Here is a 27,011-nt window from a genome sequence, read left to right on the forward strand (position 1 = left end):
TATGCTTGTGTATGCATTTATTTGTCATTCAGTACATGTTATTATCCTTTCTTGTGCAAGCATTCTGTTATGCTACATTCTACACGGAAGATAAACGGACCATCCTTTGGCAGGCTTGTTGTAGCAGGTTACGCTGCTGGCATTGTTAGGCCATTATTTATAAGAGTGAAGCACCAACGGTATCTGGCTGTTTGCTCACCGATATTGCAGTGACCACTGGACTAATGCGAGAAGTAGGACATCCAAACAACACACAGTAATCTGCTTAGAGAATTGCCAAGTGCCAATATGCCTCAAGTCAATAACAAGGTCACACATTGTTAGAAATCAGCATGTGAGTGTTTCTTACAAACATGTTTGCATTTGGAAGTTGGGCACATGCAGTTTGACTTATCTGTGGTTAAGGTGACCATTATTTTAAAAATCACACTAAATGGAAAAGACTGCAACAAAACAGATTTGATGTTGATTGAAATGTTGGTTGATTTAAAAGCAATGATTGCTTGTATTACTTTTTTTTGCACTTGTTGTTTTGTACCATTATTTCGTTCTACAGGCCAAAAACATAATGGTGTGATTAAGTGATAATATTTCGCTCAGACTTAAATCATAGATGGACAACCGGGTGGATGGATTAATGGATGTGTGGATGAATGGATGGATGGGCAACAAGGCAGAATAGAGACCAACAGTGAGTTGACAGAAAGCGCTTACGACGCACTGCCACTTCGCCTCAGCAAACCCCCCCCCCGCGTGCCCTCTTACATGCTTTCGTCAGCTAATTATCCAGAATTAGAATCTTCTTTCACACCAGTGGTGTCAGAGTGCCTTAACTTGATCTGTCAAGGCCCCTCATGACTGGGTGCTAAACTCACGACAGTTGATGAGTGCGAGGCGCGCCACAACTAATTGTAACTGAAAAGCTGGTCAGGACTGACAGGGTGAAGGACGGCAGTACGTGTGTGTGTGTGTGTGTGTGTGTGTGTGTGTGTGTGTGTGTGTGTGTGTGTGTGTGTGTGTGTGTGTGTGTGTGTGTGTGTGTGTGTGTGTGTGTGTGTGTGTGTGTGTGCAAGGGTTGGCATTTGTTTGAAGACAGATGAAGGAAGGATGTCTTGTTTATGTTTTGCAGGTGGCAACTGAGTGGCATTGTGAATTGGTGCCAACGTTTGATGGCAGGTTGAAGGTTGGGGGAGGGGGGACTATAAAGGGTCCTGCGGCACTAAAATATGTGCTCAGCAAGGTGAAAGGAAAATGGAAAGAGGGCAGGAGTGAAAGGAGGGAAGAAAACAAGTAAAAGAAGCCAAGTGTGAAAAAAACAGGTAGGTGTGATGAAGGAGGACAACAAATATGTTCTTTCAGGGCATGTCAGCCAAGATCTTGCTCATCAGTCTTCATGGCCTGCAACCACCATCACGTTGACAACATAGGGGTAGTGTGAGTGTGCTTGTACAAATTTACAGATTTTGAAGTTGTTTTTGTGATGTCTGTTAGGATGTAGGTGCTGAATGTTACCGTATGTTTGCAGCCTATACATGTTTGTAAGCACGTGAACATGTATCATTTGTCGAGACACAAATGTATGATATGGATTTTTATTACGCAAGTGGGCGCACAAATGTGAAGAAGCCCATGCAAATGAATTACCTCATTTATCAGTAAATTTTATTTGCTTGGCTTTGTTTATGTATAATTCAAGATATACATTGCATATTTAAGATCTACAACAGTGTTTTATAGTGCAGCAATCACTGTCTGTACAGGTATATGAGTCCAGTGTTTGTCTTTGTGCACCAGTCGGGCTGAAATGTCAGCTAATGTAAACTTAGGTTAAATGTTTACTGTGCTTGCCAGGCCAAATTAAATGTGTCACCAGCCCCTGAGATGGCGTGATGTTACTGGATGCAAGGATGTCACCTGTCTCCACAGGGCATCTGAATGTCTGAGGATGGCCAAGTGTTTTCTCATATTAAAAGTAGCCGCCAAACAAGTAATCTCTGAACATCTTTGAAAAAAAAAAAGTCATAGTATCTAACCTGGGTCCGTGTAATACTGATCCAATTTGCTCCTCCAGAAATACATGAAATGAATGACTGCTGATATGGATTAGATGCTGGCGACATCCTAAACAATGATAATAAAGTAGTTTTTTGGTTCATCAAAGTGAACATAGGAATGTTTGTCAGGTTGTGATGTGTACTTTGCTTTAGTGGCTATTTACTGCATATGTAGGGCCCAGATTCCAACTCATTTAAGAAAGTATCAAAATTAAACACAGAAAAACAGAAGGTGGGAAAGTTGTGGCATAGAATTAGAGAAAAAATCCTATTCAAGACACTCCAGTTCAACAAAGAAGCTGTTGATCTATCAGATCTATATCTGATCTATATCCACAGAAGGATACCATGTATATACCAGGTGAGAAGCACAGACTGTATGAGAAGAAGTGGACAAACCCACGGGATATCGCCTGTAGGTTATCTGAGGAGTGCTTTTGAAGCTTCTTTCTCCTTGTGCCTTAGTCAAAATGCAAGGAATGAGCAGACCTGGAAGTCTCAAGGAACACGCCCACCTTACGATAAAATATACTTCTACAAACAAAATCACATGAAATCAAAACATAGAAATAAGTGATCAGTGGCAAAAAATGTCCAGGTGAGAAGTACTGCGTATGTGACAATCATATTTAGTTTGTATTTTCATTTGATGGGATCTTTTATGGGGAGTAATGTTTTCTCTATGGATGATTTTATGGCTTACCGGGATGAGGTGGAGCAGCTGTCAATGTAGTGCTCAGACATAACCTTGTTCTGAACACCTCCAAGACCAAGGAGCTGGTCATAGACTTGAGGAGGGAAGCCAAAACAGACACTCAACCCCTATTCATTGGGGGAAAACAGGTGGAGAGGGTAGCGGATTTCCAGTTTCTCGTGTGCACATACAGGAGGACTTAACTTGGAACATTAACACCACAACCACCATCAAGAAAGCAAGAAAGAAAACAGAGACTGTACTTTCTGAGAGTTCTCAGGAATAGCAATCTGACTCAGAAATTTTGGTGTCATTCTATCATTGCTCCACAGAAAGCATCCTGACTTGCTGCATGTGTGTGTGGTTTGCCCGCTGCACAGTGGCTGATCGGAAATCTCTACAAAGGGTTGTTAACACAGCCCAAATGATCATTGGTTGCTCACTACCCACCCTGGAAAAACTGTATAACTCTTGCTGTCTTAGTAGGGCTAAAAACATTCTTAAGGGATTTGTCCCATCCAGGTCACCAGCACTTTGAATTATTGCCCTCGGGCAGACGTTTCCGGTCTCTGAATGCTCGGACTAATAGACTTAAAAACTGTTTTTATCCAAAGGCTATAACAGTGCTTAACATGCACTCAACACCACCTTTTTCTTATAATCCCCAAATGTGCTGCTGAATTCAATGTCTGCTTATGTGCTATCTTTGCTCAGGGTCTCTGCAATCTAATGTTTTTTGTTTAGTCTCCTTAAGCTGCTACGGTGTGTGTGTGTGTGTGTGTGTGTGTGTGTGTGTGTGTGTGTGTGTGGGCGTGTGTGTGCATAATCTTGTCATTTTAAATGTGTCTTTTAAAGGTCTAGCCTATTCTTTTTTAAGCTTTTAATGTTAAATTATTCTGCACTTTAAGGGTTTGTACTGCCAATTCCGTTGTACTAGTACAATGACAATAAAGAGTAAATTAATTGATGCTAAATTCCAGGAAGACAAATGTACCAACTTTTCAATTCCATAATTTCAAATTGATTTAGCTGTCAAGAAAATATAATCAATGAATTTGCTATAAATAGAGACACAAATGATGAGGCCAACTGTGGTTTGATCCATTCTAACGTCGGGATGTAAGGACAGAGGAGAATTCCAGGGAACTCCATATGCTTTTAAGGCTGATCTCAGCTGAAAAGATACAAAATATCAAGATGTAGGAGAATATAATTGAATTCTCAAATACTGGAAAGAATAAAGATGACTAATATTTTATATGTCACCTTACCTGTTTGTACCAAAAGATAAAAAAGATGGTCAAATAATCGCTGACCATGTAACAAATTCAAGTCAATAATTTACTGCCAATTGTGTTGTTTGCAATGTTAAAAAAACAGGATATCTTACAGCATACACTCAAGATCAACCCATGTCCTACAGTGCCCTCATTTAAAATGTCAAATGATATTAGTCAGAATTTTGCACAGCAAAGCCACTCAGTATTTTGGGCCATTGAAGAGCAGTTAAACATATCCTGTGCCATCTTTTATCATAAATAAAGTTGGAGGCCATAAAGAGGTTGAAGAGACAACACATGAATTTGTTCTAAAGTAGAACAAATTATGACATGACAATAATTCACTGCCTAGAAGAAGTGTTTAAAGATTCTTCCATGTTTGTCTTCCTTTATTTTTTTAGAATAGTACTGAAGTTGTCTCTGCTTATATTTTATATAAAATGATTTTATAAATCATAATACCCAGTGATGTGAATAAGTCTTTGATTTGAACATAAGGGGGAAGTATTGACACTATAAAGACACTTGCGACTTGTCTAGAAAGAACATAATATTATCCATATAGAGTTTCATATGAATATGATCACCCGGTCTCATGGGTGAGGTTGCAATTGCTTCATGGCTTGGGCTAGAGGTTCCTGAGACTGACAGAAAGGAAATTAAGACAGGGGACATCTTTGTCTTGTTTGTTGTTGCATAGGAAATGGGCTCTTTGAAAAAAATTTCTAGTCATCTACATCTACATCTAGTTTTTTGTTTATCTTAACAATCTGTCTGTGCTCCTGTGCAACCACCTGAACTGAGTGTATGTTGCCTTGGGTTCTTGACAGCTGCACCTACTTTATCACGGTGCCATCATATTTCATTGTTCTGTTCACAGGTTCTTTGAAGGTGACTGTTCTGTGTTTTCTTGACAATGGAAATTGGCAACATTGGCAATGAAACAGCTCATCATGGGGTAGGTGTTGAAAACTCTCTCTCTCTCACTCTCTCCCTCTCTCTCTCTCTTCTCTCTCTCTCTCTCTCTCTCTCTCTCTCTCTCTCTCTCTCTCTCTCTCTCTCTCTCTCTCTCTCTCTCTCTCTCTCTCTCTCTCTCTCTCTCTCTCTCTCTCTCTCTCTCTCTCTCTCTCTCTCTCTCTCTCTCTCTCTCTCTCTCTCTCTCTCTCTCTCTCTCTCTCTCTCTCTTATCTTACATCTTCCATATACAATTATTTTGACTCTGAGTTGAGTTGGATTTCTCAGTAAATTGTTTTAACAACTTTTACTTGAAGATCTGTGTTTTATCCCTCTACAGAGTTATTGCGCTGATTATCTTAATAATTCATTGTTTTTTAATGATTGTGTCCATTATCTTATGAATCCAGAGGAGCTATTGACCTTTCATTTATGTGTTTGCTCGAAAGCTAAACAGGCAGCCATCGTGTCTCAGCAGTCAGCCAGCAGCCTCCACTCCAACAGTACTTTCCCCCACTTCAGGACTGGAAACAGCTTTTCTCGGGCTAGTGTAGATTTGTGAGGATTAGTCCTCCGCTCTACAGCCGAGGGCTTGGAGAGATTCTCAGCAGAATAGGCCAGGAAGCTGTTTGGAATTGAATGTGTTTCCTCCCCTCTCATCATTACCCTCAAGCCCCCACAAAGGGCCCAAATCTCCCAGTGCCTTTGAACCTGTTTCAAAATGAAAGACATGTCCAATGGAGGGTCTTTTCTTATTCTTCTTTTACTGAAAGGAATGGAGAAAAAAGAAGAAATAGAGGAGAAAATAAAGACGCTTTAGAACCTAATTTTCCCTCCTGCTATACTCTTTTTCGTTTTCTTCCGGCCTTGAGCTACTTGTTAGAGGAAAAGGCACATTTCAGGAGAAATTCCTGAAGGTTTATCCCCACAATCAACTAGTACACTCATCCACTTTTTGGCAGGGATGGAGAGAGTAAACAGGCAAAGAAAGAGAAAAAGAAACGGGGACACACGGTTGAAGTAGAGGGAACATAAAGAGGGGACTTTGGAGACAGCTGTTGGAGAGGTTAGTTAGAGATTTCCAGCCATTAGCTTCAGTCCACGACAGCTCGTCCACTTGAAGCAGACAAGAGCTGGGCCAGGCCAGAGCAGCTTGATCTTGTGGGGAAATTGTTTACAAGTAGGATCTTCATTTCTACAATAGATCAGAGTGCGAGAAGGACGAACAACAATAACAATAATAAAAAAATGGAGGAATGAAGAAAATAATTTATTGAGATAGTGAAAAAAATACACCAAAGCATAAGAGGAAAGGTGAAAGAATGTGGAGAGCGAGGGATTGAAGATGGACCAAGGAGGGCTTCAGATGGGTGCTGTTTGAGGGCCAGTGAGGGGCGTCAGGTGGGGGTTGTGAAAGAACAACTGGAGGACCCGCTGGGGTGGAGGGCAGAAGGCCTTTCTTTCTCTTTTCAAAAGCAGGATAAACAAGGAAATGAGTCTGTAATCATTTCCAGAAATTACCTTCCTCTATGCTTCTCCTCTCCCTGGTCTGTCTCCCCACCTCTATTCATTTGTCGGCCATGTCCTGATTAAAGACGGGCATTGTCCCAAAGAGAGAGTGGATCTTCAGTCCACTCCACTCCAGTCCAGTCCGTGTCAGTATATATATATATATATATATATATATATATATATATATATATATATATATATATATATATATATATATATATATATATATATACATATATATATATATGTAAATATTTGTGAAATTATCAACAACTTCCATCCATCCATCCATTTTCTACCGCTTATCCGTTACCAGGTCGGGGGGGCAGCAGCCTCAACAGAGATGCCCAGACTTCCCTCACCCCAGGCACTTCCTCCAGCTCTTCCAAGGGTAGTCCGAGACGTTCCCAGGCCAGCCGAGAGACATAGCCTCTCCAGCGTGTCCTGGGTCTTCCCCGGGGTCTTCACCTGGTGGGACATGCCTGGAACACCTTTCTAGGGAGGCGTCCAGGAGGCATCCGATATAGATGCCCAAGTCATATCAACTGACTCCTCTCAATGTGAAGGAGCAGCGACTCGACTCCAAGCTCCTTCCGAGTGACTAAGCTTTTCACCCTATCTCTAAGGGACCATCCAGAGTGCTTAAAAAAGTTGCCTGTACCAGCTTTTTCTTGGCAACAATGTTAAAACAAGTTTTGTTTCTATAATAAAACCCCAGCAAAGCCCTCAGTTTCTTTAGCAGATGAGACACATGTTCTGAAAATGACAGTTTGTCATCCAACCAGATACCCAGGTATTTATATGATGGTACTCTCTCTCTATGATGGTACTCTCTCTCTCTGGTACTTGAACTCCTCCACCAGAGGCAGGACTTCTCCACCCACCTGGAGACGGCACACCACCCTTTCCCAGTGGAGAACCATGGCCTCGGTTTTGGAGGTGCTCATTCCCATTCCTGCCGAGTTGCACCCGGCTTCAAACTGCCCCAGCACATGCTGACCCCCCCGGCCTGATGAAGTCAACAGGAAAATATAATCCACAAAAAGCAGATATGAAATCCTGTGGTTCCCAAACTGGATCCCCTCCGGTCCCTGGCTACGCCTAGAAATCCTGTCCATAGAAATTATGAACAGAACCAGTGACAAAGGGCAGCCCTGCCGAGGTCCCACATGCACTGGGAACAAGTCTGACTTACTGCCGTTAATGCAAACCAAACTCCTGCTCCGATCATGCAAAGACCGAACAGCCCTTAACAGAGGGCCCCGGACCCCATACTCACTGAGCGCCCCCCACAGAATGGCACGAGGGACATGGTCAAAGCCCTTCTCCAGATCCACAAAGCACATGTGGACTGGTTGGGCAAATTTCCATGAATCCTCAAGCACCCTGCGGAGGGTGTAGAGCTGGTCCATATATATATATATATATATATATATATATATATATATATATATATATATATATATATATAATATATGGTTAAAATACAGAGCAAGTTAAAGACAAGTTAATGTCATTTCGTTTCATGGCACATGTTCATATTTAGATAGTGTTTTGGAGATCTGTGATTGATTCTGTATTATTTACTGTACAAAGTGTTATTTGTTTGTAAAAGCTGTATGTTATGATTGACATGTGAAGAGCTTCAGTAACTCTGACCAATCATGGAGCAGCCTGAGGTAAAAGGGGTGGGAGGTGTGCTGTGTGTGTTCAGCGGGAGAGAGAGCCTACGGGAGACATGAGTTATGTATAGAAGTTTGTAATGTATAGAAAACGGACAATGACCGGGCACTTTTGTGACCTGCTGAGGGGTAAAAATTATCCATATGAGTGTCTGTAAACGGTAACTAAGCTGTACAGTGTAACAACTGACTTTTATTGCTAACCGCAGCTAGCCGTTAGCTTTAGTCTAACTTTGTATATGGTTAGCTTGCCCTCTGTTGTTTTATAAATGCATTTGTTAAAAGCAAGGCCATGCTAAATTGGTCTGACACAGCTTATGGACTGAGAATGTGTACATTTAATTCAGGAAACGAAGACAGACATGCTGGAGAGAAGCAAATCGCGCTTTTCCACTAGTACCTACTCAGCCCGACTCGACTCGCCTCGGTTTGGTGCCTTTCCACTAGGGGTCGAGGTGTGCCAAGTAGATACTTTTTCTATAATTACTCTGCCGAGGTTCTACGCGGGCTGAGTCGGGCTGTATCTTACGTCATCACACTACATGCCACCGATTGGTCAGGGGGTTGGCTAGTCAGACGTCTGAGTCAAGAGGCGGTTATCAGCGAAAGAGCGACTCTGACGGCGGTTTCTTGTTCATTTTATTCGACAGGCAATGGCAGTGCAAAATCTGTTCTGATCCAACTCTGAGGTGCAGATGTTCATAAACCTGGTGGCTGAGGAGAGAATTAAAAAGGGATCTAGACGGGCGATTAGGAACGACCAGATCTACCAGGAGCTCTGTCACTTCATAGCTGCTCGTGGCTACCAACAGACTTTTCAGCAGCGCTGAGACAAACAAAATAAAAATTTAAAACGTTGCCGCTTGAAGCTTCTCACTCTCTTTTTTTAACTTGATATCGAACACAAGCCACAGACCCAGCAGCACATATATTATCTCCTCCATTATCTACATCTTTAGTGTTGTTGTTTTCTTCGTTTTGATCACACAATCAAATACGTCACAGCAGCTTCACTCCAACCCGCCTACTTCTGCTCCAGGTGCTGAATTGTTATGGAAAAGAAACTTGGCCAAGTTGAGTCGAGCCAAGCTGAGATGAGTAGAGCCAAGTAGGTACTAGTGGAAAAGTGCCAAAAGAGTCAGTGTGCTTGTCCCTCCTGTGTGTGTATGACAGCTGTGGATCGTGTTGCCACGTGGAGATCGCGATAGTCCAGTGCCCCCTGTCGGTGACCCGCTCATTTCCCTTTCCCCCTACTGTCTGTTGGGAGCCATGAGTACATTACTTGCACGTGCATTTTATTTTTGCTTGCTGAAAGTGAAGCGGCAAGTTTGTTTTTAGGCCCCAACACACCCGAGCAACGACCCAGGCCTGCAACAAGAGTTTTGGTTGGTTCGGTGTGTGAGGAGTGAATGTGCATGGGTCCATTATTAGGGCCCGAGCACCTATAGTGTGAAGGCCCTATTGTATCTGTAGGAACCTTTAGGGCCCGAGCACTGACAGTGCGAAGGCCCTATTGTATCTGTAGGAGATGTTATCCTCTTTCTCGTTCTCGTTGTTTTTCTTCCGACGAAATGTGTCACGGCTCAAAAGGCAGAGAACCCAAAAGCACAACACCAAACAGAGTATCAGAGTCCAAAAGACTTTAATCAGGTCGAACGTAGGCAGGAGTCAAAAACCGGGCAGACAGGCAGATCAGGCAGACAAATCCAAAGGGGGCAGGCAAAAATCCAAAAACCGGGAATCAGGCAAAGTAGCAGGCAGGCAGAAACAGACAGACTCAGGAACGCTGGAAAGCTAGGCATGAACACTAGACAATCTGGCAGTGGCAGGCATGTGGAAGTGGGCCGGTATATAAAGGGGAACTGATGACCATGGAAACCAGGTGTGGAGATGGGCGGGGAAGCACAGGTGAGGGGAATGAGTAGATTGTCTGGCTGATGAGGGTGGCAGGATCTGGAATGACAGGAGAGTGAGTGATCATGTAAAAACATATCCCAAACTGAGAAACCATGACAAAATGAGAGCCTTTTTGCCCCCCTAAACATGCCCCAAAAGTCACCAAATTTTGCACGCAAGCCAGGCCTGGCAAAAAATGTGATATTTAATGGTTTGCATTAATGGACGTGCCATAATGGCTCAACAGCGCCCCCTAGAAAACTTTGTGCCTCAAGCCCCACAATACGGTTTGACGTACATGCACGAAAATCGGTACACACATATCATATGGCAACTTAAAGAAAAGTCTCTTGGCGCCAACTGAACAGGAAGTCGGCCATTTGGAATTAATTGTGTAATTTTGCCGCAATTTATGCCATTTCTTCGGCTGTTAATGCGGCCCGAACCGTAACGTGCACCAGGTGAGTTATACATCAAAATGTGCGTGTCGATCCTGCGAGGATGCACATTACTTTTCTCAGTCAAAAGCATTACCATGGCGACGATAGACGCCAAAAAGCGCGCCCCCCCCCCTTCATCTGATTGGTCCATATTTGATAGTCCCTATTTTCTGCCATAACTTTTGAATGATTTGACATAAAGAGTCATGGGTGGTGTCATCTGACTTTGTTTTGAGTATTTGACCTTCATTGGCATGAATTAGCCCCGCCCCTTCTTCTGATTGGTCAATATTTGATAGTTCCTATTTTCTTTTTTTTTTCTATATTTTTATCCCGGTTTTTTCCCCCATTTTATCACCCAGTGCTCCTACCTAAGCCCTACCTAAGTGAGCAGTCCTGGGCATTGCCATCTGTGGGCCCTGCACTGAGCTCAGGTCTTAACCTGAGGAGTGAGCAGGCTGCATCTTTTCACCAGACAGGGTGGGGCTTCTCCGACCGGACGTAGCGTGTGGAGGATCACGTTATTCCGGCCGGAACCTCCCCACCCCATGTGGCGCCCAGGACTGTTGCATGTTTTTGTGAGAGTAGCTCACATTGCTACCCAAGGGAACATGAGGAGAACATGCAAACTCCACACAGAAAGGCCCTTTCGCCAACACCACCCAGGGTGTGGGCACTGAAGTCATGGGGGAACTAACACACACTTTAGCGCCCACAGCGTCCCCGGCGGGAATCGAACCCTTCTTGCTGTGAGACGGCTGCACTATCAGCTGTGCCACCGTGCCCCTGATAGTTCCTATTTTCTGCCATAACTTTTGATTGGTTTGATATAGAGAGTCGTGGGTGGTGTCATCGGAAATGGTTTTGAGTCCTTGACCTTTATTGGTGAAAATTGCATGCACGAGGGCCCATTCATCGCTGCTTGCAGCTTTAATTTCATATTTGTATTTATTATTTTTAACTTTAACAATATCTACCACTAAAAAGAACATTTAAACTCAATCTGTGGTTTTGTGGTGTTCATAAAATTGTTTTGCTTTTATTTACAATAACAACAAAGGGAATAACATAAGGGTAACCCAGACCCTGCTCGTATTTACACGAGAGGGGTGTTACACCTGTTTGCCACTCCACACTGTCCCCTTCTTCCATGCAATGTCGCAGAGGCGTGTCAACCAAGAAAGCCCTATGACATCCAGAGACTCAAGGAACTCAGGGCGAATCTCATCCAACCCCGGTGCCCTGACACTGAGGAGCTTATGAACCACCTCAGTGACCTCGGCTTGGGTGATGGATGAGCACATCCCTGAGTACACACTCTCTGCTTCCTCAATGGAAGGCATGTCAGTCAGATTGAGGAGATCCTCGAAGTATTCCTTTCACCGGTGGGGTTTCTGGGGGGGTAAACGGTGTTGGCAGAGTACTGCATTTCAGAGGCGCCGAACGGTTTACCAGAATTTCTAAGGGGCTGACCGAAAGTCTTTCTCCATGGCCTCACCAAACCTCTACCAGAGTTTTTTCCTCCAAGACTGCCCAAGCGGTGGCTTGCCTGGTCTTCCGGTACCTATCTATTGCATCAGGAGTCTCACAGGCCAACAAAGCCTGGAAGGACTCCTTCATAAGCCTTACAGTATCCCTTACTTCCGGTGTCCACCACCGGGTTCTGCGGTTGCCACCATGACAGGCACCAGAGACTTTTGGCGCTTTTGCACTAGTCCCGCCTCTGCCCGGCTCGGCTCGGTGCGGCTCGTCGCGGCTCCACCCGTTTTGTCCCCGTTTGTTTTTCCACCCCCAGGTGAGAAGTGGGGGGGGGTGGGGTGAAGCTGCTGTGATGTACTCGATTGCGCAACACCTTTGTTTGTGTCGGCGCAGATGAGAAATCAGCTGGAGCCGCGAGCGGCTGAGAAAAAAACAGCTCGTCTACATCCCTTTTTTAATTTTCTCGACAGCCACCAGGTTTATGAAAATCTGCACCTCAGAGTTGGATCACCAAACAGACGTTTGTGCTGTATAATAAAATCGCTGCGAGCCGCGAGTTGCCTCGCGCTGACTCCCGCTTCCTGATTTAAACGTCTGACGGCCCCGCCCCCCGACCAATCAGGGGCCTGTAGTTTGACGGCCACGCCCCCTGACCAATCGGTGGCGAGGAGGGTGGTGACCTCAGAAATAGTCCCGGCTCAGCCCGGATAGAACCTCGCCAGAATGGTTACAGAAAATGTATCGGCTTGGAGCGGCTCTACCCATCTCAGCCCCTAGTGCAAAAGCGCAAGACGGGGCCGTGGCGGGTAGAACCGAGCTCAGGCGGGACTAGTGCGATAGGGCCATTTGTGTCCACCACTTCAACTTGCCACTTCGACAATGGAGGAAGCCAGCCTTTCCCAACAGACCCTCAACATACGTTTGGGTCTGCCCGGTCTGTCCAACTTCTTCCTCCGCCAGCGTATCCAACTCACCACCAGGTGGTGATCAGTTGACAGCTCATCCCCTCTCTTTACCTAAGTGTCCAAGACATACGGCCGAAGATCAGATGAAACGACAACAAAGTCGATCATTGACCTCCGGCCTAGGGTGTCCTGGTGCGCGTGCACTGATGGACACCCTTATGCTTGAATATGGTGTTCGTTATGGACAAACTGTGACTAGAACAGAAGTCTAATAACAGTGCACCACTCAGGTTCAGATCGGGGAGGCCTTTTCTCCCAATCATGCCTCTCCAGGTATCACTGTCATTGCCCATGTGAGCGTTGAAGTCCCCCAGTAGAACAATGGAGTCCCCAGTTGGAGCGTGTAGCAAGGCTAGTGCTACGGGGCCCGACCGACAGGATAGAGGACACAGAGTTTTGTGCAGAACCCTTTTATTCACGCCACACGTGCACAAGCACCACACAGGTCAGCAGATCCAGCTTCAGTCTCACCAACAGCTCCTTCACAGCAGACTCCTTCCCCCAGCAGCTGTGCAGCCCTGCCTTATCAAGGCAGGCAGGGTGGAGAGGTTGATGGGACACACCTGTGACCCATCACCTGTGTGATTGCTGCTCCTCCACCCTGCCACAGAGCACTATCAAGTACTCCTCCCAGGGACCCCAAGAAGGCTGGGTACTCTGTACTGCCGTTTGGCCCGTAGGCACAAACAACAGTGAGGCGCAAAGAAGCGACCCTCTCGTTCACTGGGGTAAACTCCAACACATTGCGGCTGAGCTGTGGGGCTATAAACAAGCCCACACCAGCTCGCCGCCTTTCACCCTGGACAACTCCAGAGTAGTGGAGGGTCCAGCCCCTTTCAAGAAGCTGGGTTCCAGGGCCCAAGCTATGTGTGGAGGTGAGCCTGAGTATCTCTAGCCGGTATCTCTCAACCTCACGTACAAGTTCCGGCTCCTTCCTCCCCAGCGAGGTGACATTCCATGTCCCTACTGCAAGGGTTTTGGTCCAGGGGTTGGGTCGTCGAAGCACCCCGCCATGACTGCTACCCAGACCACATGGCACCAGCCTGTCATGGTCCTTCTTGCGGTTGGTTAGCCTACAGGAAGGCGGGCCCACGTTGCCGTTTCGGACTGAGCCCTACCGGGTCACATGAGCAAAGACCCGGCTACCAGGCACTCCCCTTTGAGCCCCAACCCCAGTCCTGGCTCCAGGGTGACCCCAATCCAGGCAACGTAACAGTCTCATGATTAGGTTTTGAACCGCTTTTAGTCTGGCCCGTCATCTAGGACCTGCTTGCCATGGGAGACCCTACCAGGGGCGTAATGGCCCAGACAACATAGCACCTAGGATCATTCGGGCAACACAAACCCCTCCACCACAATAAGGTGGCGGTTCAAGGAGAGGTGTCAATGACTTATATTACTTAAATAGTCTTTGTCCTTGAATAAAATCCAGCAACGATGTTGACAGACATTGAGATAATCTAATTTAAAAATGAAAAGCAATTTAATATCATATGACGAGCTTAGTCAAAGCACTGACCTCACTACATAAACTTATAAACCCTAATTTATTAATTAGTGATTATATCCTACCCTAACCGTCTCTTTGTCCAAAGATATAACGCACTAATCTACAGCTATTTAGGCCAACAAATAGTTATCTGCTGTGAAGAAATATTCCAAATTAAATAAAAATTTTATCTGAAGGCATTTCATCATACAGATGTCACATTGATCCAATAATACCAACTGACTGCTTCGGAAAAATTCTTAGGATAAAATAAATATAATTGAAAATTATGACCAGGTCCTTGTGCACTCCACATTACATGCATTCTAAAAAGCAGAGCGAGTGTTGTTGCTTTTTTAGGGCCCGAGCACCTTCAGTGCGAAGGCCCTATTGTATCTGTAGGAATTCTTCGCGTTATTATTAGGGCCCGAGCACCTTCAGTGCGAAGGCCCTATTGTATCTGTAGGAATTCTTCGCGTTATTATTAGGGCCCGAGCACCTTCAGTGCGAAGGCCCTATTGTATTTGCAGGAATTTTTATTATTATTAATATTATTATTATTTTTCTTCTTCTGACAAAGTGATGGCCTTTTTGCCCCCCTTAACATGCCCAAAAAGTCACCAAATTTTGCACCCAAGTCAGGCCTGGCGAAAAATTTGATATTTAATGGTTTGCATTAATGGGCGTGGCAAAATGGCTCAACAGCGCCCCCTTGAAAACTTTGTGCTTCAAGCCCCACGATACGGTTTGACGTACATGCACGAAAATCGGTACACACCTGTATCATGGGACAACTTAAAGAAAAGTCTCTTGCCGTCATGCCCGAAACCGAACAGGAAGTCGGCCATTTTGAATTAATCGTGTCACTTTGGCGCAATTTATGCCATTCCTTCGGCAGTTAATTCAGCCCGAACCGTAACGTGCACCCAGGTGTATTATACATCAAAATGTGCGTCTCCCTCCTGCGACCACACGCATTACTTTTCTCTTTTAAAAGCGTTACCGTGGCGACGCTAGACGCCAAAAAGCGCGCCCACCCTTCATCTGGTTGGTTCAGACAGAAAAAACTTTGCGCCTCAAGCCCCATAATACGGTTTGACGTACATGAACGAAAATTGGTACACTCCTGTATCCTGTCGCAACTAAAAGAAAAGTCTCTTGGCGCCATGGCCGAAACCGAACAGGAAGTCGGCCATTTTGAACATTCTGAATTAATCGCGTAATTTTGGAGCAATATATGCCATTCCTTCGAGAATTAATTCAGCCCGAACCGTATCGTGAACCCAGATGTGTTATGCATCAAAATGTGCGTCTCCATCCTGCGACTACACGCATTACTTTTCTCTTTGAAAAGTGTTACCGTGGCGACGCTACACGCCAACAAGCGCACCCCCCCTTCATCTGATTGGTCCATATTTGATAGTTCCCCAAAAGGCACCAAATTTGGCATGCAAGCCAGGCCTGGCGATAAATTTGATATTTCATGGTTTGCATTAATGGGCGTGGCAAAATGGCTCAACAGCGCCCCCCGGAAAACTTTGTGCCTCAAGCCCCACAATACGGTTTGACGTACATGCACGAAAATCGCTACACACCTGTATCATGGCACAACTTAAAGAAAAGTCTCTTGGAGCCATGGCCGAAACCGAACAGGATGTCGGCCATTTTGAATAAATTGTGTCATTTTGGCGAAATTTATGCCATTCCTTCGGCAGTTAATTCAGCCCGAACCGTAACGTGCACCCAGGTGTGTTATACATCAAAATGTGCGTCTACATCCTGCGACACCACGCATTACTTTTCTCTTTCAAAAGTGTTACCGTGGCGACGCTAGACGCCAAAAGGCGCGCCCCCCCTTCATGTGATTGGTCCATATTTGATAGTTCTCCAAAAGTCACCAAATTTTGCATGCAAGCCAGACTTGGTGATAAATTTGATATTTCATGGTTTGCATTAATGGGCGTGGCCTAACGGCTCAACAGCGCCCCCTAGAATACTTTTATCTGCCATAACTTTTGAATGGTTTGACATAGGAAGTCGTGGTTGGTGTCATGGGACTCTGTAATGAGTTCTTAAGCTTCGTTGGGCTTAATTAGCCCCGCCCCTTCTTCTGATTGGTTGTCCCGATTTTCTGCTATAACTTTGGAATGGTTTAACATAGAGAGTCGTGGGTGGTGTCATGGGACTCTGTAAAGAGTCCTTAAGCTTCGTTGGCCTTAATTAGCCCCGCCCCTTCTTCTGATTGGTTGTCCATATTTTCTGACTATAACTTTTGAATGGTTTGACATATTTGAAATATGCTGGTAATGTGTCAGCCAACCCGCAAAAATCTCTGCAATTTTGGTGGAATCATTTATTTTTTGTCCTTGCCCGGTGCAAATGACATAAATAAAGTGCGTGGTTTGGTTGTGAAAAAATAAAAGTAATGTTACGGTGAACAATAAATCAAACGCACCCTTCCATGCAGTGTGTGTGTCTAGGAAGTAAAGACTGGAACATGCTATTCACAAAAGCACAAATTGTGGGGTTTTACTAATATTTATATCTTACAAATATTTTAAAAATTACGAAAAAACAATTCGGGACTCAGATTATATCGCTATGTTGGTCTGTCCTCAATCAGTCAGTCGGACAAAGGCCAAGCTGATTCGTGGCTCAGGGGTAACGTCACCGTCTTTCATGTGAGAGATCGCGGGTTCGATCCCAGCACAATGCAAAGTTTATTGTCAGCAATTTTTGTGTTTTTTTTAACATCAAAATATGCGTCTCCATCTTGCGACGACGCGCATTACTTTTCTCATTCAAAAGTGTTACCGTGGCAACACTCGACGCCAAAAAGTGCGCCCCCCTTCATCTGATTGGTCCATATTTGATAGTTCCCCAAAAGTCACCAAATTTTGCATGCAAGGCAGGCCTGGCGATAAATTTGATGTTTCATGGTTTGCATTAATGGGCGTGGCCTAACGGCTCAACAGCGCCCCCTAGAATACTTTTCTCTGCCATAACTTTTGAAAGGTTTGACATAGGAAGTCGTGGGTGGTGTCATGGGACTCTGTATTGAGTCCTTGACCTTCATTGGCCTGAATTAGCCCCGCCCCTTCTTCTGATTGGTTGTCCCTATTTCCTGCTATAACTTTTGAAAGGTTTGACATAAAGAGTCGTGGGTGGTGTCATGGGACTCTGTATAGAGTCCTTGAATATAATTGGTGAAAATTAACCCCGCCCCTTCTTCTGATTGGTTGTCCCGATTTTCTGCTATAACTTTTGAATGGTTTGACATAGAGAGTCGTGGGTGGTATCATCAAATTCTGTATGGAGTCCTTGACCTTCATTGGCCTGAATTAGCCCCGCCCCTTCTTCTGATTGGTTGTCCCGATTTTCTGCTATAACTTTTGAATGGTTTGACATAGAGAGTCGTGGGTGGTGTCATCAGACTCTGTATGGAGTCATTGACCTTCATTGGCCTGATTTAGCCCCGCCCCTTCTTCTGATTGGTTGTTCCTTTTTTCTGCTATAACTTTTGAATGGTTTGACATAGGAAGTCGTGGGTGGTGTCATTTCTGATATGCTTATGGGGGCGGTGGCCGTGAGTGCGAGGGCCCGTTCATCGCTGCTTGCAGCTTTAATTATTATTATTTTTCTGACGAAAGGAAGGCCTTTTTGCCCCCCTAAACATGCCCAAAAAGTCACCAAATTTTGCACGCAAGTCAGGCCTGGCGAAAAATTTGATATTTTATGGTTCGCATTAATGGGCGTGGCAAAATGGCTCAACAGCGCCCCCTTGAAAACTTTGTGCCTCAAGCCCCACGATACGGTTTGACGTACATGCACAAAATTCGGTACACACCTGTATCATGGCGCAACTTAAAGAAAAGTCTCTTGGTGCCGTGGCCGAAACCGAACAGGAAGTCTGCCATTTTGAATTAATCGTGTCATTTTGGCGAAATTTATGCCATTCCTTCGGCAGTTAATACGGGCCGAACCGTAACGTGCCCCCAAGTGTGTTATACATCAAAATGTGCGTCTCCATCCTCCGACACCACGCATTACTTTTCTCTTTCAAAAGCGTTACCGTGACGACGCTAGACACCAAAAAGCGCGCCCACCCTTCATCTGATTGGTTCTGACAGAAAAAACTTTGCGCCTCAAGCCCCATAATACGGTTTGACGTACATGAACGAAAATCGGTACACACCTGTATCATGTCGCAACTAAAAGAAAAGTCTCTTGGCGCCATGGCCGAAACCGAACAGGAAGTCGGCCATTTTGAACAATCTGAATTAATTGCGTAATTTTGGAGCAATATATGCCATTCCTTCGAGAATTAATACGGCCCGAACCGTAACGTGCACCCAGATGTTTTATACATCAAAATGTGTGTCTTCATCCTGCGACTACACGCATTACTTTTCTCTTTCAAAAGTGTTACCGTGGCGACGCTAGACGCCATAAGGCGCGCCCCCCTTCATCTGATTGGTCCATATTTGATAGTTCCCCAAAAGTCACCAAATTTGGCACGCAAGCCAGGCCTGGCGATAAATTTGATATTTCATGGTTTGCATTAATGGGCGTGGCAAAACGGCTCAACAGCGCCCCCCGGAAAACTTTGTGCCTCAAGCCCAACAATACAGTTCGACGTACATGCACGAAAATCGCTACACATCTGTATCATGTCACAACTTAAAGAAAAGTCTCTTGGAGCCATGGCCGAAACCGAACAGGAAGTCGGCCATTTTGAAATCTGATTGGTCCATATTTGATAGTTCTCCAAAAGTCACCAAATTTTGCATGCAAGACAGACTTGGCGATAAATTTGATATTTCATGGTTTGCATTAATGGGCGTTGCCTAACGGCTCAACAGCGCCCCCTAGAATACTTTTATCTGCCATAACTTTTGAATGGTTTGACATAGGAAGTTGTGGGTGGTGTCATGGGACTCTGTAATGAGTCCTTAAGCTTCGTTGGCCTTAATTAGCCCCGCCCCTTCTTCTGATTGGTTGTCCCGATTTTCTGCTATAACGTTGGAATGGTTTGACATAGAGAGTCGTGGGTGGTGTCATCAGATTATTTATGGAGCCCTTGGCCTTCATTGGCCTGAATTAGCCCCGCCTCTTCTTCTGATTGGTTGTCCCTTTTTTCTGCTATAACTTTTGAATGGTTTGACATAGGAAGTCGTGGGTGGTGTCATTTCTGATATGCTTATGGGGGGCGGTGGCCGTGAGTGCGAGGGCCCGTTCATTGCTGCTTGCAGCTTTAATTATTATTATTATTAGGGCCCGAGCACTTGCAGTGCGAAGGCCCTATTGTATTTGCAGGAATTTTTAGGGCCCGAGCACCTTCAGTGCGAAGGCCCTATTGTATTTGCAGGAATTTTTATTATTATTATTATTTTCCTGACAAAGTGAAGGCCTTTTTGCCCCCCTTAACATGCCCAAAAAGTCACCAAATTTTGCACCCTAGTCAGGCCTGGCGAAAAATTTGATATTTAAAGGTTTGCATTAATGGGCGTGGCAAAATGGCTCAACAGCGCCCCCCGGAAAACTTTGTGCCTCAAGCCCCACGATACGGTTTGACGTACATGCACGAAAATCAGTACACACCTGTATCATGGGACAACTTAAACAAAAGTCTCTTGGGGTCATGCCCGAAACCGAACAGGATGTCGGCCATATTGAATTAGTTGTGTCATTTTGGCGAAATTTATGCCATTCCTTCGAAAGTTAATTCAGCCCGAACCGTAACGTGCCCCCAAGTGTGTTATACATCAAAATGTGCGTCTCCATCCTGCGACAACACGCATTACTTTTCTCTTTCAAAAGCGTTACCGTGGCGGCGCTAGACGCCAAAAAGCGCGCCCACCCTTCATCTGATTGTTTCGACAGAAAAAACTTTGTGCCTCAAGCCCCATAATACGGTTTGACGTACATGAACGAAAATCGGTACACAGCTGTATCATGTCGCAACTAAAAGAAAAGTCTCTTGGCGCCATGGCCGAAACCGAACAGGAAGTCGGCCATTTTGAACATTCTGAATTAATTGCGTAATTTTGGAGCAATATATGCCATTCCTTCGAGAGTTAATTCAGCCCGAACCGTATCGTGAACCCAGATGTGTTATACATCAAAATGTGCGTCTCCATCCTGCGACTACACGCATTACTTTTCTCTTTCGAAAGTGTTACCGTGGCGACGCTAGACGCCAACAAGCGCACCCCCCCTTCATCTGATTGGTCCATATTTGATAGTTCTCCAAAAGTCACCAAATTTTACATGCAAGCCAGACTTGGCGATAAATTTGATATTTCATGGTTTGCATTAATGGGCGTGGCCTAACGGCTCAACAGCGCCCCCTAGAATACTTTTATCTGCCATAACTTTTGAATGGTTTGACATAGGAAGTCGTGGGTGGTGTCATGGGATTCTGTAATGAGTCCTCAAGCTTCGTTGGCCTTAATTAGCCCCGCCCCTTCTTCTGATTGGTTGTCCCGATTTTCTGCTATAACTTTTGAATGGTTTGACATAAAGAGTCGTGGGTGGTGTCATGGGACTCGGTATTGAGTCCTTGACCATAATTGGCCTGAATTAGCCCCGCCCCTTCTTCTGATTGGTTGTCCCGATTTTCTGCCATAACTTTTGAATGGTTTGACATAGAGAGTCGTGGGTGGTGTCATCAGAGTCTGTAATGAGTCCTTGACCTTCATTTGCCTGAATTAGCCCCGCCCCTTCTTCTGATTGGTTGTTCCTTTTTTCTGCTATAACTTTTGAATGGTTTGACATAGAGAGTCGTGGGTGGTGTCATTTCTGATATGCTTATGGGGGGCGGTGGACGTGAGTGCGAGGGCCCGTTCATCGCTGCTTGCAGCTTTAATTAGGGCCCGAGCACCTTCAGTGCGAAGGCCCTATTGTATCTGTAGGAATTTTTATTATTATTATTATTATTATTATTATTATTTTCCTGACAAAGTGAAGGCCTTTTTGCCCCCCTTAACATGCCCAAAAAGTCACCAAATTTTGCACCCTAGTCAGGCCTGGCGAAAAATTTGATATTTAAAGGTTTGCATTAATGGGCGTGGCAAAATGGCTCAACAGCGCCCCCTTGAAAACTTTGTGCCTCAAGCCCCACGATACGGTTTGACGTACATGCACGAAAATCGGTACACACCTGTATGATGGGACAACTTAAAGAAAAGTCTCTTGGGGTCATGCCCGAAACCGAACAGGATGTCGGCCATTTTGAATTAGTCGTGTCATTTTGGCGAAATTTATGCCATTCCTTCGAAAGTTAATTCAGCCCGAACCGTAACGTGCCCCCAAGTGTGTTATACATCAAAATGTGCGTCTCCATCCTGCGACAACACGCATTACTTTTCTCTTTCAAAAGCGTTACCGTGGCGACGCTAGACGCCAAAAAGCGCGCCCACCCTTCATCTGATTGGTTCGACAGAAAAAACTTTGTGCCTCAAGCCCCATAATACGGTTTGACGTACATGAACGAAAATCGGTACACACCTGTATCATGTTGCAACTAAAAGAAAAGTCTCTTGGCGCCATAGCCGAAACCGAACAGGAAGTCGGCCATTTTGAACATTCTGAATTAATTGCGTAATTTTGGAGCAATATATGCCATTCATTCGAGAGTTAATTCAGCCCGAACCGTATCGTGCCCCCAGGTGTGTTATACATCAAAATGTGCGTCTCCATCCTGCGACTACACATATTACTTTTCTCTTTCAAAAGTGTTACCGTGGCGACGCTAGAAGCCAACAAGCGCACCCCCCCTTCATCTGATTGGTCCATATTTGATAGTTCCCCAAAAGGCACCAAATTTGGCATGCAAGCCAGGCCTGGCGATAAATTTGATATTTCATGGTTTGCATTAATGGGCGTGGTAAAATGGCTCAACAGCGCCCCCCGGAAAACTTTGTGCCTCAAGCCCCACAATACGCTTTGACGTACATGCACGAAAATCGCTACACACCTGTATCATGGCACAACTTAAAGAAAAGTCTCTTGGAGCCATGGCCGAAACCGAACAGGATGTCGGCCATTTTGAATAAATTGTGTAATTTTGGCGAAATTTATGCCATTCCTTCGGCAGTTAATTCAGCCCGAACCGTAACGTGCACCCAGGTGTGTTATACATCAAAATATGCGTCTACATCCTGCGACTACACGCATTACTTTTCTCTTTCAAAAGTGTTACCGTGGCGACGCTAGACGCCAAAAGGCGCGCCCCCCCCTTCATGTGATTGGTCCATATTTGATAGTTCTTCAAAAGTCACAAAATTTTGCATGCAAGCCAGACTTGGCGATAAATTTGATATTTCATGGTTTGCATTAATGGGCGTGGCTAACGGTTCAACAGCGCCCCCTAGAATACTTTTATCTGCCATAACTTTTGAATGGTTTGACATAGGAAGTTGTGGGTGGTGTCATGGGACTCTGTAATGAGTCCTTAAGCTTCGTTGGCCTTAATTAGCCCCGCCCCTTCTTCTGATTGGTTGTCCCGATTTTCTGCTATAACATTGGAATGGTTTGACATAGAGAGTCCTGGGTGGTGTCATCAGATTCTTTATGGAGTCCTTGACCTTCATTGGCCAGAATTAGCCCCGCCCCTTCTTCTGATTGGTTGTCCCTTTTTTCTGCTATAACTTTTGAATGGTTTGACATAGGAAGTCGTGGGTGGTGTCATTTCTGATATGTTTATGGGGGGCGGTGGCCGTGAGTGCGAGGGCCCGTTCATCGCTGCTTGCAGCTTTAATTATTATTATTATTTTTCTTCTGACAAAGTGATGGCCTTTTTGCCCCCCTTAACATGCCCAAAAAGTCACCAAATTTTGCACCCAAGTCAGGCCTGGCGAAAAATTTTATAATTAATGGTTTGCATTAATGGGCGTGGCAAAATGGCTCAACAGCGCCCCCTTGAAAACTTTGTGCCTCAAGCCCCACGATACGGTTTGACGTACATGCACGAAAATCGGTACACACCTGTATCATGGGACAACTTAAAGAAAAGTCTCTTGGCGTCATGCCCGAAACCGAACAGGAAGTCGGCCATTTTGAATTAATCGTGTCACTTTGGCGCAATTTATGCCATTCCTTCGAGAGTTAATTCAGCCCGAACCGTATCGTGAACCCAGATGTGTTATACATCAAAATGTGCGTCTCCATCCTGCGACTACACGCATTACTTTTCTCTTTCAAAAGTGTTACCGTGGCGACGCTAGACGCCAACAAGCGCACCCCCCCTTCATCTGATTGGTCCATATTTGATAGTTCCCCAAAAGGCACCAAACTTGGCATGCAAGCCAGGCCTGGCGATAAATTTGATATTTCATGGTTTGCATTAATGGGCGTGGCAAAATGGCTCAACAGCGCCCCCCGGAAAACTTTGTGCCTCAAGCCCCACAATACGGTTTGACGTACATGCACGAAAATCGCTACACACCTGTATTATGGAAAAACTTAAAGAAAAGTCTCTTGGAGCCATGGCCGAAACCGAACAGGATGTCGGCCATTTTGAATAAATTGTGTCATTTTGGCGAAATTTATGCCATTCCTTCGGCAGTTAATTCAGCCCGAACCGTAACGTGCACCCAGGTGTGTTATACATCAAAATGTGCGTCTCCATCCTGCAACACCACTCATTACTTTTCTCTTTCAAAAGCGTTACCGTGGCGACGCTAGACGCCAACAAGTGCACCCCCCCTTCATCTGATTGGTCCATATTTGATAGTTCTCCAAAAGTCACCAAATTTTGCATGCAAGCCAGACTTGGCGATAAATTTGATATTTCATGGTTTGCATTAATGGGCGTGGCCTAACGGCTCAACAGCGCCCCCTAGAATACTTTTCTCTGCCATAACTTTTGAATGGTTTGACATAGGAAGTTGTGGGTGGTGTCATGGGACTCTGTAATGAGTCCTTAAGCTTCGTTGGCCTGAATTAGCCCCGCTCCTTCTTCTGATTGGTTGTCCCTTTTTTCTGCTATAACTTTTTAATTGTTTGACATAGGAAGTTGTGGGTGGTGTCATGGGACTCTGTAATGAGTCCTTAAGCTTCGTTGGCCTTAATTAGCCCCGCCCCTTTTTCTGATTGGTTGTCCCGATTTTCTGCTATAACTTTGGAATGGTTTGACATAGAGAGTCGTGGGTGGTGTCATCAGATTCTGTATGGAGTCCTTGACCTTCATTGGCCAGAATTAGCCACGCCCCTCCTTCTGATTGGTTGTCCCTATTTTCTGCTATAACTTTTGAATGGTTTGACATAGAGAGTCGTGGGTGGTGTCATTTCTGATACGCTTATGGGGGGCGGTGGCCGTGAGTGCGAGGGCCCGTTCATCGCTGCTTGCAGCTTTAATTAGGGCCCGAGCACCTTCAGTGCGAAGGCCCTATTGTATTTGCAGGAATTTTTATTATTATTATTATTTTCCTGACAAAGTGAAGGCCTTTTTGCCCCCCTTAACATGCCCAAAAAGTCACCAAATTTTGCACCCTAGTCAGGCCTGGCGAAAAATTTGATATTTAAAGGTTTGCATTAATGGGCGTGGCAAAATGGCTCAACAGCGCCCCCCGGAAAACTTTGTGCCTCAAGCCCCACGATACGGTTTGACGTACATGCACGAAAATCAGTACACACCTGTATCATGGGACAACTTAAACAAAAGTCTCTTGGGGTCATGCCCGAAACCGAACAGGATGTCGGCCATATTGAATTAGTTGTGTCATTTTGGCGAAATTTATGCCATTCCTTCGAAAGTTAATTCAGCCCGAACCGTAACGTGCCCCCAAGTGTGTTATACATCAAAATGTGCGTCTCCATCCTGCGACAACACGCATTACTTTTCTCTTTCAAAAGCGTTACCGTGGCGGCGCTAGACGCCAAAAAGCGCGCCCACCCTTCATCTGATTGTTTCGACAGAAAAAACTTTGTGCCTCAAGCCCCATAATACGGTTTGACGTACATGAACGAAAATCGGTACACAGCTGTATCATGTCGCAACTAAAAGAAAAGTCTCTTGGCGCCATGGCCGAAACCGAACAGGAAGTCGGCCATTTTGAACATTCTGAATTAATTGCGTAATTTTGGAGCAATATATGCCATTCCTTCGAGAGTTAATTCAGCCCGAACCGTATCGTGAACCCAGATGTGTTATACATCAAAATGTGCGTCTCCATCCTGCGACTACACGCATTACTTTTCTCTTTCGAAAGTGTTACCGTGGCGACGCTAGACGCCAACAAGCGCACCCCCCCTTCATCTGATTGGTCCATATTTGATAGTTCTCCAAAAGTCACCAAATTTTACATGCAAGCCAGACTTGGCGATAAATTTGATATTTCATGGTTTGCATTAATGGGCGTGGCCTAACGGCTCAACAGCGCCCCCTAGAATACTTTTATCTGCCATAACTTTTGAATGGTTTGACATAGGAAGTCGTGGGTGGTGTCATGGGATTCTGTAATGAGTCCTCAAGCTTCGTTGGCCTTAATTAGCCCCGCCCCTTCTTCTGATTGGTTGTCCCGATTTTCTGCTATAACTTTTGAATGGTTTGACATAAAGAGTCGTGGGTGGTGTCATGGGACTCGGTATTGAGTCCTTGACCATAATTGGCCTGAATTAGCCCCGCCCCTTCTTCTGATTGGTTGTCCCGATTTTCTGCCATAACTTTTGAATGGTTTGACATAGAGAGTCGTGGGTGGTGTCATCAGAGTCTGTAATGAGTCCTTGACCTTCATTTGCCTGAATTAGCCCCGCCCCTTCTTCTGATTGGTTGTTCCTTTTTTCTGCTATAACTTTTGAATGGTTTGACATAGAGAGTCGTGGGTGGTGTCATTTCTGATATGCTTATGGGGGGCGGTGGACGTGAGTGCGAGGGCCCGTTCATCGCTGCTTGCAGCTTTAATTATTATTATTATTTTCCTGACAAAGTGATGGCCTTTTTGCCCCCCTTAACATGCCCAAAAAGTCACCAAATTTTGCACCCAAGTCAGGCCTGGCGAAAAATTTGATATTTAATGGTTTGCATTAATGGGCGTGGCAAAATGGCTCAACAGCGCCCCCTTGAAAACTTTGTGCCTCAAGCCCCACGATACGGTTTGACGTACATGCACGAAAATCGGTACACACCTGTATCATGGCGCAACTGAAAGAAAAGTCTCTTGGCGTCATACCCGTAACCGAACAGGAAGTCGGCCATTTTGAATTAGTCGTGTCATTTTGGCGAAATTTATGCCATTCCTTCGAAAGTTAATTCAGCCCGAACCGTAATGTGCACCCAGGTGTGTTATACATCAAAATGTGCGTCTCCATCCTGCGACAACACGCATTACTTTTCTCTTTCAAAAGCGTTACCGTGGCGACGCTAGACGCCAAAAAGCGTGCCCACCCTTCATCTGATTGGTTCGACAGAAAAAACTTTGTGCCTCAAGCCCCATAATACGGTGTGACGTACATGAAGGAAAATCGGTACACACCTGTATCATGTCACAACTAAAAGAAAAGTCTCTTGGCGCCATGGCCTAAACCGAACAGGAAGTCGGCCATTTTGAACATTCTGAATTAAT

The sequence above is a fragment of the Cololabis saira genome, chromosome 11, assembly GCF_033807715.1.
Source record: "Cololabis saira isolate AMF1-May2022 chromosome 11, fColSai1.1, whole genome shotgun sequence".
NCBI classification, from domain to species: Eukaryota; Metazoa; Chordata; class Actinopteri; order Beloniformes; family Belonidae; genus Cololabis; species Cololabis saira.